A 12022-nucleotide genomic window follows, 5' to 3' on the forward strand; every position below is an offset into this window, starting at 1 on the left:
ATAAGTCAAGTCATTTTTTTCTAAAGAAATCTCTTCTGCTCATCAAGGCTGCATTTATTCCATTAAAATACTGTAACAAAAACAGTAATATATTGAAATAATATTGAAATGTAAAATAACTGTTTTCTATTTGAATATATTTCATAATGTGATTTATTCCTGTGATTAAAGCTGTATTTTCAGCATCATTCCTCCAGTCTTCAGTGTCACATGATCCTTCATAAATCACTCTTAATATGATGATTTGCTGCTCAACAAACATTTATTAATATTAACAGTCGTGCCACCTCATATTTTTGTGGAAAGCCAGGGTTTTTTCAGGGTCCTTTGATGAACAGAAAGTACAACAGAACAGCATTTGATCTTCACACGACGGTCCAGTCCTCCTCTGGTTTCTTCTTCTCTGCAGTCGTGTAATCAAACACCAGAGGACAGTATTTGACACTGTTTTCATAATGAGAGAAGTTGGGAATCCAGTGTTTATTTGTGACCTTCATAATGAAGATGGAAAATGTTTCTCATTTAAAGCTCTTCATTGACTGTCGCTGATGAATGTCATGTATTCATGCAGCTTTACAGCGTGAGCCGCTTTCTCTGATCACTGTACTGTGTGTGTTATCACAGTTTAGTTTCAGCCCACTGTGCTCTGCTCGGCTCTTCCTCTTTATTGTGTAGCCCATGTTTCAGATGGCAGAGACTCTGTTTCTGGTCCTTGTCTTACAGCAGACACAGCTAGTAGTGGTAATCCGAGACGGGAATTTTCTCGGTGGGCCGGTAGTGTTTTGAGTCCATGACGGCAGGTCTGATAATACTGTAGTTATATATCATGCTTCTCACTGGTCAAACTGTGCAGCCTCTCTGCTCAACACAGTATATAAAAGTGCTCCACCCGTTCGGCAGGTCCAACCATGTCTAGGATTTTCACAAATATAGGGGGATCAGTGAGTGGCCCCTCCCCAAATGTGATAGCCTGTCGGCCTTTGATATAAAAATGAATAGTTTACTATTGAGTGACTCTTGAATTTGTCCTTCAATGGTTGTCAGATTTCCTAGTTTTAACATGTGTAACTTCCCTTGGCAATGTAACAATGTTAACTGTATATGGATTATGACGTTAACACTAGCAGAAGCTAACGAGCAAGGAGTCGTGTCGCCGTGAAAGTGGACCCTTTTCGCATTTTAACGGTCATCATCAGCATAAATCCTGGAAAGTTTTTTTATATTTTCATTTTTTTCATTTTTTACAACTCTGTATTTCATATTATTATGTTCCTTTTTATAAATGTACAAGAAACTAGTTAATGCTGCTGTGAGGGTTTCTAATACAGCGTCTGTGAGAGTGATGAAAAATTGACATATACGTGCAAGGTGTCTGTGACGGTAGTAGTAGTTTTTTTTTTTTGCCCACTCAATTTCCCTGTAGATTTTTTTCTCCCACTCCGCCCCTGGCCACAGCAGTCATAAACACATCCAGTCACGATCAGAACGATGTATGTCACTGCAGGACGAATGAAACACAGAGTTAGTCACAAGTCTCAATCCAACAGACATTGATTGGTATCTCTTCAGAAGGAGCTATAATTAGTGGCTTGTAGCAGTTCTAAGAAAACTGTAACTTTTAGAACTCATGACCTCCTTTCCAGCTGCAGAACTAAAATATTTGGATCTTTAACATATTACAGTCAACTGCTTGTCAGAGTTTTCTAATGTCAGTATAGGTGCCGTGCATCACTGAAATATCAAACTAATTATGATGGTGCACTTGGTGGAAGCCTTTAATCGCAGTAGAAGCTCACTGCCTTGTGTTCAAATGAAACCTCTTCCAGAATGACTCTAGATGTGGCCACAGTGCATAAATGTAATGATAGTGCTCTTACAGAAGAACAGCAGTATGATGAAAAACGCCGTCTGCGTGAGCGGGTGGGCTTGAGGAAGTCCCTGCAGTTTGGTCCAGACGTTCTGGAGAACCGCCATCGTTTCCTCTGAAGCGCTCATTCTGACTGAAACACAGTCTCATATCAGTTATATACGGTTTAACAGTTAAAGACTTTTCACACAGGAGTATATAGATTATTATATGATCGTGTAATCTGAATTTAAGCAGTGCATCTTTGACAGTGGTTCTCAGAATAGATGTTTACATTTCCCTCACCCTCATCAACATTTTTCTTTTCTTTCTTTTAAGAACCTTCTGGGTGTGAACTGTGGATTTGAAAAATTGTGCAGATATGCTGTGATAAAATAAAACGGAGTGACAGAGAAGTTTCCAGGGTCTTTGGGCCTTCTAGAAAGGATCTGTTTTAGATTAGCACTTCATTATTGTACTAGCACATTATATATTATAATATATAACACATATCATGTTTTAGATTACACTGCAGTAGCTGGTGTTAGAAGACTGGCATTTTTCTCACACGTCATTATGTGTTCACAAATGACTCATTAAACTAAGCATTTAAGAACAATTATTACTGTAATGATTGTTACTGAGTAATTTGTCCTATTGTGTTAAATTATGTGTTGTAGATATTGTTATAATGTGCACCAATCTCTAACGTGGAGGCTGAAGAGGTGTTAGAATCCATTTGAAGAAGTTTATTAGGGAAAGATCTTACAGACAGAGTCGTCAAACCAGGCAGAGAGTCAGTACCGTAATGGCAGTCCGATCTTTCAACATGCACAAGGGGAATCCAAAAGGCAGAGATGAGTAAGCAGGCGAACAGGTCAAACACTAACATCAATCCAAGGGGCAAGATCATGAAAACAGGCAGAATCATTCACAAACAGGCAGTCAGAATAATCACTAGGAAAACGCTTGGTAAGGCAGGTAAACTGGCAATACTTTGCAACGATTGAACACGCTGACTCATGTTAAATAGTTCCAAACAGGAAATGACAGTAGAGGGAGTGGTGAACAGTCAGTACTCAGGTGAGGGCTCCTTCTTCTGGTGTGGCGTTACAGAATCCCCCTTCCTATGGGTGCCTCCTGGCACTCGGCGCAGACGTCCCTGTGGTCGTGGCGCTGGTTGATCGGGTCTGGCTCTGTGAGAGAGGGATGCAGAATGTCGCTTGCGACTACCCATGACCTCTCCTCAGGTCCATAGCTCATTGAATTTAATTCATTGACCTTGGCAAGTGAGACTGGCGTTCCATCAACTTCCAGAGGCAGTGGTGGGTCTTGAGTCTCATGATTGGGGTCAGCATTCGGGTGGACCGGATTAAGCAGTGAAACATGGAAGGTGGAAGAGATACGGTAGTTAGCAGGAAGCTCTAATTGGTAAGTGACCTCATTTATTCTTCATAGAATCTTGAATGGACCAACATACCTTGCGCTGAGCTTTCTGCTTGGTAGCCACAACTTGATGTCCCATGTAGAGAGCCTGACCCACTGTCCTGGTTGGTGGGGAGGGTGTGGCCAATGTCACTGGTTGGCCTGGAGTTCCTGTACTTTGACAGCTCGTTGAAGGTGGACATGAGCATTGTCCCACACCCTCTCACTACATCAAATCCAGTCATCCAGGGGGGACTGATGATGGTTCGCCAGACCACAGGAACATAGGGGGTTGATATCCAAGGATTCACTTGGGACATGAACTGGGTGCCTCTGTCACTGACAATATCTTCCGGGATACCATAGTTCCTGAAGACATGGTGCAACATTGCCTGTGCGGTTTCCATGACTGTGGGGAGTCCTTTCAAGGGAGATCAACTGGCATGACTTAGAGAATCGATCTATGATAACTAGGATTGTGGTGAAACCATTGGAAAAGGGTAAGTCAGTAACAAATTCAATGGAGAGATGAGACCAAGGGCATTGTGGAATGGGCAGAGGTTGAAGGAGTCCAGATGGTAACTCCGAGGGGGTCTTGGATAGAGCACAGACCTGACCGGCTTTGACATAATCACATCTTTGGACATTGAAGGCCACCAGAACGAGTTGCGTATCAGGTGGAGAGTGCAGGAGATTCTAGGGTGGCCAGAGCGGAGAGAGGTGTGGACCCATTGAATTACCTTATGACGTAGAGTTTGTGGAACGTAATGTGTGTTAGGGGGGCAGTTGGTAGGAGCTGGTTCTTGGAGTTGTTCTCTTTGTATCTCCTCCATGATATCCCAGGTAATTGGGGCAATGATTACAGATGGGGAAGGATGCATTCTGGGGTATGATTGTCTATGGGAAGATCATACTACCTGGAGAGAGCATCTGCTTTGTTATTTTTGCTGCCTGGATGATAGGTCATGTATATACGGCATTACCTTCATGGATAGTAGTTCTTTATTTACAGCTTCGTAGTTTCTTTCAGCTGCTGTAAGTTTTCTTGAGAAGAATGCTCAGGGATACAGTTTACCAGGTTGGCCATGGCGTTGGGAGAGCAAGGCTCTGATTCCTGAGTCTGAAGCATCCACTTCCACTATGAACGGGAGATTAGGGTCTGGATGTTTAAGAATGGGGGTTGTTGTAAATCTTACTGTCAGAGTGTTGAATGCTTGAATGGCCTCTTCATTCCACTTGAGTTTTGAGGGTTTTCCTTTTAGCAGTGATGTCAGAGGGAAGGCAACCATACTGTAGTTTCTAATGAACCGCCTGTAGAAATTAGCAAACCCCAAGAACCTTTGCAGGTCCTTGAGGGTGAATGGTTGTGGCCATCCATCCACTTTGGCTTCATCCATCTTAAAACCCTGGTGACTTATGTGATAGCCAAGAAACGCTGTCTGCCTGTCGTGGAACTCACACTTCTCAGCCTTTACATACAATTCATTCTTCAGGAGCCGAGTGAGGATGGTCTTGACATGGGTAATGAGTTCTGCTTTTGACTTAGAGTAAATGAGAATGTCATCCATGCAGTCTATGACGTAATGGTTCAGGAGGTCTCAGAAGATCTCATTTATGAATGATTGGAAGACTGCTGGAGTGTTGGCAAGTCCATACGGCATGACCTGATACTCATAATGCCCTCTAGTGGTTAGGAAGGCAGTTTTCCATTCATCGCCATCCTTAATCCGGATCAGGTTATACGCACACTGTAAGTGGAGTTTGGTGTATATGGTAGCTTCCAGGAGCTGTTCCATGGCTAAATGAGCCAGTGGTAGGGGGTATCGGAATCTTACCGTAACATTATTCAGTCCTCTATAATCAATACAGGGCCTCAGTCCACCATCTTATTTCTCCACAAAGAAGAACCCTGCTGCAGCATGTGACATTGATGGTCGAATAAATCCAGAACTCAAGGCCTCCTCAATATAATCCTCCATGGCTTGGGTTTCAGTTCGAGATAGAGGGTAGACCACTTTTTTTGGGAGGCATGGCATTGGGCAGTTAGCCAATAATACAGTCCCAGGGACTATGAGGTGGTAGTTGGATTGCCTTGGTTTTGCTAAAGACCTCTGCCAGGTCATCTTAACATGAGGGAATAGTGACTGCATTGGTACTTGTGGGACTTTCAGTTCTAGTGGTATAACATGGTTGGGGAACTGAGGAGAAACAGTGACTCTCACAGAAGGCAGACCACTTGGTCAACTCTCCCTGATGCCAGGAAATGTTGGGGTCGTGAACAGATAGCCATGGAAATCCTAGAATGATTTAATGCTTGGGAGAATCGATGATATAGAGTGATATGGATTCCTGGTGATATGGATTTATTGGTGAAATAAGCCAAACTTCAGCTAGCGTCAGCTAAACAAATAAAAATGTAAATGTAACTTGAAGGGTTAGTGTTTTGGTGTGTTGAATGATACCACCCCCAATTGCAGTATCGTTGATGGCTTTAATCTTTATGGGTGGGTTACATGGTTGAGTGGGTATATTGTATTTCTTTAAGATATCTTTATGGATGAGGTTTAATGCAGCTCCAGAGCCAATCATCACTGTTAATGAGATAGACATGTCTTCAGTTTGCAAGGTCAGGGGAAGCTTGAAAGACTGGTTACTAGGTAGTGAGAAATGTTCCATATTTAACAGCAGGGTGTTTTGTGCCTTGTGTGGGCATACCTGACAGTGATGGCCTGGTTCACTGCAGTAGAAACAGAGATAAAGTTGGCGTCGCCTTGCTCTTTCACCCTCTGAGAGTTTGCCAAAACTCACTTGCATTGGCTCATCATTGAACTTGGCGGTAGATGAAGTTATTGCTTGAGTAACACTTGAGGTAACAGGCGATATCTCTCTTATATGCCTTCTTCATGGGGTTTGTCTCATTAGATTATCGATGTTGATCGTGAGTGTGACTAAGTCAGTAAACGTTAAACTTTCTCTCTTACATACCAATTCTGCCTGTAGGTCAACATTGAGACTTTTCTGAAATACATCATTTCATCCACACTGAGCAAAGAGCGTATGAAACAACAGCTGTTCTGTTACCTTGGGACATTTGCAAAAGCTGGGTTGATATATCCTTGCAGGATATTGGAACACTTCTTGCAGTTGTTGAATGAAGTAGTCAAACGATCATCTAAATCGCATGTCGGTGTCCCAAATGGCTGCAGCCCAGTCAATTGCCTTTCCAGACAACAATGACATCATGACGGCATAAATATATACGGCATAAAGATTTCTACATAAATCTTTGCTTGTTGAACAAAGTCTCTACATCGATCAGCAGAACCATCAAACTTATCGGGTAATGTATAACTCACCACTCTAGGCATGGTTGATGTGAGAAACTGAATGTAGTTCAGGTAAACTGGCAATCCTTCGCAACGATTGAACATGCTGACTCGTTTTAAATAGTTCCAAACAGGAAATGACAGTAGAGGGAGCGGTGAACAGTCAGTACTCAGGTGAGGGCTCCCTCTGCTGGCATTGCGTTACACAATCAAGGCACTGAATCATTTAGCAAGGCTGTGTATGATTGGGTAGATAGAAAACCCACATTTGATTGGTGAAAGTGAGCATTTGTTTGAAAAAACACTAACTTGTAAATTGGGCGTACCTAGAAAAAACTTGCAAATGCAGATTCAACAATCAGTTTAAACATTTACAAGCATTCAAAAATGTACTGGCATACTTGTGTGCTTGTGAAATACGCTTCGCATTCATGAATGTTCTGTACATTTGGTAGTGTATTCATAAAATGTGTTTTGTGAATATTAATCAGGTTACACATTTGTGTACATATCTTTAAATGCATTGATTTTGACACCGTTTTAGCTCCATATTTGACTTAAAGCGCCACACAGATGGGAAATCAAAAATTACCTGTATTACAGTGTATGATGTAGCTGTCCATCAGTGTAAACAATGTGCAAAGTAATTAAACCAAAAAGTACACGATTTATAAAGTTATTGGCTTCTAAAGTAAGGAGTTGACTCTGAATCACTGAAACGAGTCGCTATAGATTTCAAATCTTTTGCCCATCTCTATGTACGTCACTAGGAACACTTTGCATAATAATCTCCGCCTACCGCCATGGGAGAAACAAAACTCTGACCTGCCCCACCCCCCACACAGACGCTCTGTTTGGTGTGATAGCATCATGTCGAGGAGACAGTGTGTTTTATTTTCACTGCCAAAGAATGAAGATCAGAAGGACCAATGGCTAAAATTCATTTTCACCACAATACCAGAGCAGTACAACAAATCCCTGCGGCTTTTGTTTATGCTGATCGTCATGTACAAACACGTCATTAAAATGAAGTGTAACTCCGTGAATACTCAACGAAGAGACATGAGAGAGATATCTATAGAGAGCTTGACATTTCTACTTTAAAACTAAACAAGTGCTGCTGAAAACAGATATTCTGTGATAAAGTAATCCATATGAAAACAACGCGATGTCTGTTTTTCATGTCTCCCTTCGTTATATGTAATGTGACCACGCCCCCGCGCTGAACGCGCTATTCAGACTCAAACTGAAGCACGCGGCTTGAATACACCCACACAGAAGAAAAAGCAGTGAGACTGTTCAAGTTTTTTATTTTACTGTTTGCTTCGCGATGAGAGGAATAAGACATAATTCACCCCAAAGGAGGTGTGTGCAGAACAACCAATCCAAACTGGTTATGTTAGTTGACCAATCAGAACACAGTATGCTACCGAAAGGTGGGGTTTAAGGAAACTGAATCTTTTGAACAGCTTCGCGCAAACCGTTTGGGGATCTCTGAGAATTTAGGTAATTTCAAAATGATATTTTGACAAAATGACAATGTTTTTTAACCTTGGATGGATTTAAACCTAATGTACAGGACTTATAAACAGTGATGGGAAGTTAGAATTTTCATCTTACTGGCTCTTTAATAAATTAAAAGTGACAGTTGCAAGGCATTAACTTTTTTCATAATTTTTATATATATATTTCATAGTGTCATTGTACTTTTTGAAAGAAATATCAAGTGTAATAATTATTTTGTAGTAAACATTATTTCACATAAAATTATCTTCGTATGCATCTATGTAATAAAAAACGGTTATATAACAGCAATACTTTCATACACATTTTTGCAAATGTGAATAGGTTTTTAAAAAGACATATATTTGTTGGTAATGACCCAAATGAATTGTTCAGATATGAATCAGTCTCTGTTCCTATGAATTATGAGTCATAGACTGGTTGGGAAATAATCGAGGGTCACAGTCTTCGGAAAACTGCTGGAATGACCAAATAAAAAGTGCATTAAGCTCATTAATACAAAATTAATTTGCGTTAACTTACATTATCCCTTTTTAAAATAATTGCACTTTTGAATGTTTTGCTATCTAATGCTTTCAAAGTCTGTGTGTAATCTGAGTGTTCAGGTTCTTTGTGGGCCGCTATGCAGTTCAACCTTTACCCACCCATTCCTGCTTTGTTAATGTCTCTCATGTTTTTGTATGTTCGTCCCCTTGGAATTATAAAGTTCTATCTGCATTCCGAGTAGTTTTGAGATATTGAACTGATAATTGAAGTTTTTGTGTTCCATTTGACTGTATAGATAGAACCTTATTGTTTTCTTAAATAAAAAGTCCCATAATGTACACAACATTAAAAAATCTATCACATAATGTAAATAGGCTGACACAGAATATGTGAATAACTCAATTTTGACAATAATGTCAGATAGAACCTTATAATTCCAAGTGGACGAGTTGTAGAAGTTCCAAGTACAAACTGAGTTCTGCTGCCCAAGTCATTATTTTCATGCTCACAAGCTCGCAGTTATTCAGGGACATAGATCTACACACATAGACGCAATCATCTAGATATTTTTCTGCTCTCACCTTAGTTTGTAGCTTTGTTCCCCTGGACCCCTCCTCACATGGACTTGTGTGAAGTTTTGAGAGCTCGGTCCTGTCCCACAGTTGTTGTGGACTACTGAGTGACTCGCTGCTGTGCAGGCAAGCTGTGTTTGACCTCCAGTTTTTGGGATTTCCAGTAGATTTCCACTTTTGGGTTTGGCTGTGTACAACACACACACCACACGTTCTGTCAGTCTGGATCTCTCTCTCTCTCTCTCTCTCTCTCTCTCTATCTCTTTTTTTCCTCTCTCTGTTTTCCACATCCATCCCCACCCCATTTTTGGCTGGCTTTGTCTTTTCTCCTCCCCTCAAATCACTCTGGGAATGGTTATTTTATTTCTCCTCCTTTTGTTAAAGTCTGGAGGTCCCGTTGAATTGGACTGTTTTGTGTCTTGTGTGTGTGTGTGTGTGTGTGTGTGCATAATGGATATGGAAAACAAATATAATATAGTATTAAACATCTTTTTGGGGTTACATTTCACAAGAATGCAAGCCAGCAATAATAACAATAAAATAACTAAAATAATAAAAATGAATAAATACAAATAAACAACTATAAAAATAATAAATAAATAAATAAATGTAATAAAAGAGACTCTTTAGGAAATTCTTTTTACAGCGAAAATACAATAAAGCAGTGTACAATGCTACAGTGTATAATGTACATTTTAGTTAGCATTTAGTTAGAAAGGCTCTGCAGAGATCGGGTTCTCCACCACACTAGGGATGCACCAATTTTTTCGCCCGATACTGATACTTTTCTTTTTGGGACTTGCCGATACAGAGTACCGATACCAAAATTTTTATTGCATTTGTAAAAAAAAAATTAAATATTGAATAATATTGAGCAAAAGAAGTATGTATAATGTTATTTGGTTAACTTAAGTTATTAAATAGATACACCCAAACCAACATTTATTCAGACACTTTCAACATTTCACATTATCACAGTTCATTCATTATAGTTTAGAAGATGGTAATAAAATATGACAAGAACTCAGAGTTAAACTGTGTCAGAACAAATTTATCTTGATAATGTTAGATAACTTTGATATAAAAGGTATGTAATGGATTACAGTCAACCAAAAAATATTCAGACAGACAGCCTGCAGTCTCCTGGCCATGCTGTCATTCAGGTTCATACAAACATTTTTTTCCCCCAGACTTGGTCTGAATAGGTTTGGTCCCAAATTTGTATAGGTTTTACTGAGAGGGACAGTAGTAATGTAGCCTACTACCCAACGAATTACACACAAGCTGCTAGATTCACTTTCGCCAGAAAGTCATGTATGCCTTACGTTGAAAATAAATTATGTTTATAGTGAATGTCCCTATAAATGGTATTTTTATGATTTTTATGAAGTTAGTGAACATCAAAAATCACACAACAGAAGTGCGCGAGCATGCTTTCTCTTTCTCTCGCTCTCTCTCTCTCTCACTCCCTCTCACTCTTTCTCTCTCTCTCTCCCCCTCCCTACCGTTAAGTAACTTGTTCATTGTTTTACTTGTTTTTGACATATCCGCCCAACCTACAATCTTTCCGGTGATGAAATGTATACTCGACAAGCTCCCTCATCTCCACCGATGTGCACTCAATCCACTCAGTGTGCTTTATCAGCTACTGCACATCAGCTATACAGGCGTTAATACTGAATGTTTAACATTATATACATTGCATAAATATCTTAAGTCAACAACCTTAATCTCTAAAAACTCCATTCTGCTGTCTGTTGTTCTTTTGTTGGTGTTTCTTCGTCTGAATATGGCACTTACATGCTGTGTGGTATCAGTGTTTGGTATCAGGGTATTTTAACAAGTACGAGTATAGGAGCTCAGTATCGGCCCGATAATGATACCAGTATCGTATCGGTGCATCCCTACACTATACATCTCTGGGGAGGGTTGTCTGAGCTCGCGCTGGTGAGCGTTGTCTGGTGTAATGTCAGGAGCGAGCGGTGGGGGTGGTGCAGTGGGCGATCTTAAAAGTTGTACCTGGGTGGTGGGCTCGGACACCTATGATACAAGTACTTGCATGCCACACCATTATTGATCCATGCGAGCATTGTTTGATGCAGTTTCGTAAATAATATTTTTATTACTCCACTTGATTTTGTCATCTTGTTCAGATCAAGTTCATGCTAATCCTCACATGGGATAGAGAGCATGACGAACACAAACCTGTTCATTCATTCACATTTTGGTCCAAAAATAGCAAAAGCTATGACTTTATTCAGCATTGTCTTCTCTTCCGTGTCTGTTGTGAGAGAGTTCAAAACAAAGCAGTGTAGTGATATCTGGTTCGCAAACGAATCATTCGATGTAATGAATCACTCGGATCTTTTTGAACCAGTTCACCAAATCGAACTGAATCGTTTTAAACGGTTCGCATCTCTAATACGCATTAATCAACAAATGACTTAAGCTGTTCACTTTTTTAATGTGGCTGACACTCCCTCTGAGTTCAAACAAACCAATATCCCGGAGTAATGCATGCACTCAAACAGTAGACTGACTGAACTACTGTGATGAACACCGAGCCGAACCAGATAACAAACAAAAGATTGACACTTGGGATTCATCAGACCAAAAGGTTTGATCCAGGAAACACACATGACTGCAGCTGCGTGTTGTCATGATTGTCTTCATAATTTATGTACTTTCATTAAAACAACAAAGTGAGAAGTTACGGTCTTCAACAGCAAACATTTATTTAGCTAAAATATCAGTTGTTAAGTTTTTACAAAGTTGTAATGTCAAGTCAAGTCAAGTCACCTTTATTTATATACCACTTTAAATAAAATACATTGCGTCAAAGC

General features: G+C 40.1%; 1 long non-coding RNA gene across 1 annotated transcript; it reads right to left on the reverse strand.

Moving 5' to 3' along the window:
- Positions 1 to 245: 245 nt before the first annotated feature.
- On the reverse strand, positions 246 to 9404 carry LOC113052767 (uncharacterized). The gene is made up of 3 exons (XR_003277113.1): positions 9189 to 9404; positions 1878 to 2000; positions 246 to 1498 (listed from the first exon to the last, which is right to left on the reverse strand). It is a non-coding gene; the product is annotated as an uncharacterized LOC113052767 (long non-coding RNA).
- Between the last annotated feature and the right edge of the window lie 2618 nt (positions 9405 to 12022).

The sequence above is a fragment of the Carassius auratus genome, chromosome 3, assembly GCF_003368295.1.
Source record: "Carassius auratus strain Wakin chromosome 3, ASM336829v1, whole genome shotgun sequence".
NCBI lineage: Eukaryota > Metazoa > Chordata > Actinopteri > Cypriniformes > Cyprinidae > Carassius > Carassius auratus.